The sequence below is a fragment of the Nelumbo nucifera genome, chromosome 6 (assembly GCF_055504915.1).
Source record: "Nelumbo nucifera cultivar China Antique chromosome 6, China Antique-T2T, whole genome shotgun sequence".
Lineage (NCBI taxonomy): Eukaryota > Viridiplantae > Streptophyta > Magnoliopsida > Proteales > Nelumbonaceae > Nelumbo > Nelumbo nucifera.
The window spans coordinates 32,528,975-32,536,089 of record NC_142654.1 but is presented as its reverse complement, the minus strand read 5'-3'; the positions used below and the strand labels follow the sequence as shown (position 1 = coordinate 32,536,089).

General features: G+C 30.5%; 1 long non-coding RNA gene across 2 annotated transcripts; it reads right to left on the bottom strand.

Annotated features, from left to right (window-relative positions):
• Positions 1-1,105: 1,105 nt before the first annotated feature.
• LOC148790735 (uncharacterized) lies at positions 1,106-4,159 on the bottom strand. Of its 2 annotated transcripts, none has more exons than XR_016077149.1 (3): positions 3,733-4,159; positions 3,234-3,290; positions 1,106-1,676 (listed from the first exon to the last, which is right to left on the bottom strand). It is a non-coding gene; the product is annotated as an uncharacterized LOC148790735 (long non-coding RNA). The 2 variants fall into 2 exon arrangements; XR_016077148.1 differs by having other exon boundaries at positions 3,234-3,274; positions 3,733-4,145.
• Positions 4,160-7,115: the final 2,956 nt, after the last annotated feature.

Below are 7,115 nucleotides of genomic sequence, written 5' to 3'. Positions count from 1 at the left end.
TTGAGTTGATGGTTTGATCGTCTGATTCGGATGAATGACTTGTTTTGACAAAAGATAATTAAAATAGAAAATGGCCATTGAACGGATCGACGGTTCAACTGCTCGGGTCAATGGGTTATGTCCAATTCAACGATTTTTTGTTAAAAACCAGATTTGGGGTAAAAAAAAAAAACCAATTGCATGAATGGTTCCAGGCCAAACGATCTGACCGTCCGCCTCAACAACGGTTCTAAAACATTGGTCAAGTTTTTTTATTTTTCTCTTTTTTATAAGAAAGCTTCTTAGGTACCACTTGTGAAGCAGTGAGGCTCACCTAGTAAATGCATGATGGTAGTGATCTAAAAGTGCGTGGTCATATCTCCCTGGCTGGCTCTATGACATGTTATATTAGATGTTCATAAAATTTCCTTATTGTTTTTTGAATTAATATTTATCACACAGAATATATCCTCCATAAAAAATATGCAGGATTATGATGATGATAAGTGAAATGATTCAGAAATAAGATTTTAGCCTCATAAAATAGGGTGGGGTGATGTGCCTATAGCACATTCATCATTGATCTTCTATTCATTTGCAGTGAAAATATGATTCAAATACAAATTTTGCATCCGATTCAGTTATACATCTGTTTGTTTTTAAATTATGATTTGTGTTTTTGATATAAAATTTGTACTTTTTGTTTCATTTGTATTTGTGGTACAAATTTTACATCTCAAAACCTGATGCAAAAATTTTCACACACCACCTTCCTCAAACCTCAGTTATCTCTAATATAAGTGGGAGCCACATAATATTCTTGCTTCCTACCAGACACCTAAACAAATTACCGATCTCTTATTTCCATAATCTTTCATTTAAAGTGAGGACTACATCATTTCACTTCTTTATTTTTGTTCCTCACAAACAAATAAGACAAATTCAAATCTGAAAAAAAAAGTAAACCGGAATTTGCATTCCAATGCATTTATACTAGTGCAAATGTAAATTACACTGCAAATTTAGAAAAAGTACAAATATAAATATGTACAATCAATACAATTACATTCAAAATAATACAAAATATAAGGTTTTACATTCCACATATTTGCATTTTTACTCCTTCCAAACCGAGCCTTAGTAAATTATTTTGATAGATCTGTGGGTAATTAGATAGATTAAAGACAAAATGTGCAGTATAAGAGAATTTAAATTTGTTCTGTGTTTTCAAATAGAATTACCAACATTATGTGAAAAGTGGAAGTGTGGTTAGGTAAAAGTCACTACCCTTAGATGCCTCAAATCAAGAGAGAAAAATATGAAATCACATTTCTGTTTCTCTCTTATTTTTCATCAATCCAAACACAGCCTAACTAAAGTTCAAATTATCATAAATAGCAATATTAGGACATGCTTCAGTCTTCAGATGGACTCTTATTATTTCTACTTCAATGAGTAGTTGGTGTATGACCAATATCTTCAGAACTGCAAATCACAATCAGTATATATGTTCCACATGCATCATAACAATCAAATTAAAATGCAAATTAACAATGAGTAGTTGATGTGTGATCGAGGCTTGTTGGACTTGCTTTGAGTTCATGTAGAAATCTAGTTATGGTTTGCATAAATCCATCAACACTCGTCTGATTTGATTGACTTGTCTCCATGGTAGTACTGCCACTCCTTTGAGAGATCTAAGAATAAAGAAAAGAAGGCTCAATTAAACAATGGTTTTATAGGAAAAGAAATGGTGGGGCTTATTAATTGGTGGGGGAGCATAAACAACATGAATTTCATATACATACATACACATATAAAAGCATCATATATGCATCCATGCACACATATCTATATATGCATGTGAGAGCTATAAATAACAATATCCATGTTGATATGAAGAAGCCCAAAAAAAGTATTTTCATGCAATCTTGAATTAGCATTTTCTCTTTGAGGGCTCATTCATTTTTTTTGGATTTTGAAAGGGTGATAGTTGGTCAACGAGATTTTGGTTTTCATTGACCAAGATACCATGTTCTTTTTCAGATTTATGTGGGGTTCATGGAAAATTTATTTTTCCTTGGTAAGTGATACCCATCTCCCAAGTGGGTAATAACTTTATTGTTTTGGGGGAAAGTTGTCAACACTTGGATGAGACAAAATTGTCCATTTTAATAATAACTTTTTATGGTTAAAACGATCACTATCTTATTTACCTGAAAAATAAAATAACATGAGTAAATGCATAGCTTTCCAAAAAAAATGAACAAGGCCTTATTGAAATGTTTTGGTCAGGCTATTAAGTTATTATTCAACAAATGGTTATGTTAAATAGGTTAGAGATGTTCCTCCTAGAAACCAGTTTGATACATTTCAATGAACAATCTTATGTCCTTACAAATAGTTCTTGGCCACATAGATGGATGACCTAGTAGATCTAAACCATCCATTTGATGAAACAATTCTGGATAATCTATATGTGTACCAGCCCTGATTTTATTCTCATTGTGTATTTTACAATTTCCACATAAATTAATATAGCCTTCAATTTTTATATTTTAAATAGTGGAAGCATGACTCACTTTGTCATGCACATTATATGCAGCATTTAAAGGCAGTAGCCCTAATAAAATACAAATATCAACTTCAAGTTAGTAGAGATTGAGCTTTACATTATTACAGATTGAAATATGTGTCTATTAAGAATAAAATAACAAATAATATTAAATAAATAAATAGATTCTCTAATTAGTTTATTTCTTGTTTATCACATATGTGTCATTATGCCATTTACAGGTACATAAAATAGTAAAAACCACCTAAATGAATCAAGAATCGTGCATGCATGGTTGGGGGCCCAAAATGGCTTAGATGTCACTCTCTTCATCATCTATTGATGATATAAGTTTCAACAAGAGCCTTTACCATGTTGCTAAAACTTCCCTTTTTTGATATCTTTGATAAAGGTTGAAACCTTCAACTAAATTACTCAAGAAAATCTCCAATAAATTTCATGGATATGTAGCTAATTTGGACTAGGACAATGAAGATACAATGAATCCAAACATTCCTTATCTAAAAGGATGGTGGATTGGCCACATTGACCCTCCACATGCAGAAATAAGTAGGTTATCTATGAAGGAATTTGATTGATTTAGAGAGAGAGAGAGATGAATATTATATAACATAAAATCTTTAAAAAATGAGAAAGAGAACATTCATGGTAGTAACTAGATAGTATATTAAGAACTTACAGAGCGTTTCCTTCGATACTTTGGCTGTTTGGTTCTGGCATCTACAATGTTGATCAGCTCATCAAACCGGAAAATAAATAACCCACAAAATTAATAAACTTCTTCTTTTTTCTTGAAAGCCCTTAGGCTGGTTCTATTTAATCCATAATAACTCGGTTTAAATCTCCCATGGAATAAAATTAGCAATAAAACCAGCAGCAGCAAACCTCTTCTTAAGTTGGTAATCATATCATATATGAATTTTAATCCAATTTACCAAATCTTGCTAGTATATTAACAATTGAATATCTTATGCATCACATACAAGAAATAAAGAGAACTCATGTTGATTTTCTTTTTTCATCTGTTATTTATACTGATTGAGATAAACTTTTGCACCCCTAAATAAATAAATAAGTAAAATAAAGTGTAAACTTCATTGGAAATTTTGCTGCAACAATGGCTATCAAGTTTAATCCTAAATCAACGACAAATGATTAAGAAACAGATATAAACTTACTTGCTTTACGATCTCTTCGTATTTTTTCAGACATTGATACTGTCTTGCATCATCTGCTTCCTTGGACATCTTCTGTTAATTAATTTTTGATATTACAATAAATTGAAGTGAAGCTCATAGAAAAAAATTCTATTTATAGAGGATGGATGTAGAGAGTTAGCAACTTCTACAAGAAATATTGTTTATGAAGTCTGGTATGGTTTTGCTTGAATTTAGTGTGAACGTTACAGATGGACTTAACATAGGGAAGAGAGAAACCAGAAAGAATATAAAAGAATGCAACAAAGCTATTGCTCTTTCCCTTTTTTTTTTTTCCTTTTCTTTTGCGTGTTAAATGTTAAAATGTGACTCTCGTGATCAACAACTCTTGGAGAGATCGGATGTCAAATCCTTAGAAAATAAAGTACAAGTTTGTTAGCAATGATTGCTTAGTGAAAACGTACCTGAAAGAAGAGAGAGAGAGAGAGAGAGTTCAATAGTAGCAGTAATGATCTTCCTTATTGATTAACAAAATGCCAAATACTATCTAGTGTATGTCTTTATACTAAGAAAAGAAATTCTAGTAAATTCTTTAATTGCAGTGTGACTTTATGGTCCCATTTGCTTTTCACTAAGTTATTTATCTGGGTAAATGCAATTACACAAGTTTTTCTTGGGAAACATTTATCCAGGTAAGTGCATTTACCCATGTTCTTTTATTTTCTAAGTAAATAAGGTAATGTCCATTTTATCCATAAAAATCCATTATTAAAAGGGGCATTTTTGTCCTATTCAAGTACTAACAACTTTCCCCCTAGGTGGAAAATTTATTTACCCACCTAGGAGATGGGTATACCCAGGAAAATAAATTTTCCCTGGTCCCCACATAAATCTGGAAAATGAAAATGAAATTCTTGGTCAATGGGAACCAAAATCCCATGACCAACTTTCCCCTCTCTCAAAATCCAAAAAAGAACACTTCCTATATTACAATGGTAGAGAAAAAATGTTTCTTCAATATCCTGGTTCCAGAACTTCTTAAATTCTTATGAAGGGACTCAAGAGACTTATTCCTTTTCATAATAACTTTAATTACTTCTCCATGATTTATAATTTAGTATTTCCTCTCATCCTTTGCTTCACTCTTCATCTTCTTCTATACCTAATTTGGTAGCATATTTTTATTCAAATACTGGCATATTTTGGAATCCTGTCACCTCCTTTCCTCTCTCTCTCTTCTTGTCTAAGTTATGCTGTTGATATCTCATTAATGGATGTAATGAGTTGGGTTTGATATCATATGTGACATTTTGGTCAAACTTCTTATCTGCCTTGGAGTGAAGAACAAATTTGTGGAGGCCCCAAACAGGTTTTATGTCCAGACTCCTGTCTCTCTGAGATGGAAGATTTTGCCATCCTTAAAATGGTGAGAAAGAGAGGGGCCGGGCTAGAGTTGGCCCTATTGATGGGTCTGGAGTTCATTACCAAGGTTTTGTTTCTCAGTATGTATTTATTTATTGTTGAGTTCATGCGTTGCATGCACCACCAGGGGTGATGGTGACTTTATTTGTTCACGTTCCCCATGCAATTTGTCAACGCATTAGGCAACTTATTCGCCTGACAAATTTTCACCCAGGTTTAAAATATTGGTATCATACATCGCATCGGTAAGCTCGACCCGACAAATATGGATATGCTTGGATACGTTAGGGAAATTCTCACAAGTTCTACAAATATGTTAATAACATTAAATCTAAAGTTAAAATAAAAACAACGTATAAATACATAAAAAATACATACTTTAATAGTTTATACAAAAAAAGTATATTACAAACAACAATACTAGGATTTTAGGACATGTAGATATCATTCAATTACTTTACTAATAATACATTATTTGATGATTTATATAATTAATCTAATGATATATTAGATTCATGAAAATGCACATGATCCATAAACCAAAGATCCAAGATATAAATTGAAAAACAACTATTACACTTTAATTGCATAATCAATTTTCCTATGTTTAGTTGTTCTTAATTTTGTTAACTAAGCAAAAAAATTAAGCCAATGCATTCAACTTCTTGAGAATTACTAATGTAAATTAAATCAATTTTTCAAACTAATATTTTATTCAAGTAATCAATATGTTCTTATTTAGTTATTTATCATTAATTAATAAACTACAGAAACATATAATCTTAATTTAAAAATTAGCAGATCCATTATAATTTTGAAGAATACTAAAAATAATTAAAAAATATTTATTATACTTTTATTATTTTTATCTCTAAATTATTAAAAAATATAAAAGAACATCATTTTTTGACATAAAGATGTTGATGGATCAATGGATTTGATATATCATTTATAAATCCATCTTATATTGATAGTATTTGATTTAAACCTTCGTTCACACTTATGGTGTATCAAGAAATAACAAAGGATTAAATAGGTGAAATGGTAAAGAAAGTGAGCATTATGTACGTGTAAGGATTCTAATACCATACTTAAAGTTACATGCAAGGCTTAATGATATGACCAATACACGATGTATCATATCAGTATTACAAATCAAGAAGATAATGGCATAGGTGGAATGGCCCTCGTGCTGTTGAATATTAATGGGACCTATGGCAGCAGTTGAAAAAAATTAAAAAATTATAATTTTTTTAATGTTTAAAATGATTATCATTGTAAGAAAGAATTGAACTATAATATGGATTTATCAGTGGTCTATTGCAATAATTTATGTCAAATGAATGCTTTCTTAATGTTTAAGATAAATTCAAAAACTTAAAAATAGTTTATTTTATATATTCTAAATAATTTTCATAGTAAAAAAACTTTTTCCATCAAATGAATTATTTAACTCGTTGATTAAACAAGTTAATGTGTCTTGTAATGAATTTTTACTGGATCAAAAGCTCAAACTTATTTGATGTATTATTAGTAAAATCATTATATGATATCTAATGTTCTACAATCCCATTGTTGTTGATTGGACACAAATGTATCGCTTCCTATAAAATTATTGAAGTATTATACGTTTATACCTTGTTCATAGTTATTTCAAACTTAGGTTCAGTATTATTGATGTAATTGTAAGATTTGTAAGAATTGCCCCAATGCATGCAAAGCTCCAAATATATTCATATCTTTTTCCCCATATCCATGCATTACAATATGTAATCATAGTCAAGGTTCAAAATTTCTTCAATACCAATTCGTATCGGCTGATATGTATCATATCGGTGGATCACCGATATGTGAAATATAAAGAATTTTGGAGTAAGTAACCATGCCTTTAAAGGACCCCCTGAACATATTTTATAAAAGAACACTAAAAAAAATAAAATAAAATAAAAGAATGTTGATACAAAGTCTGATGCACCCAATTT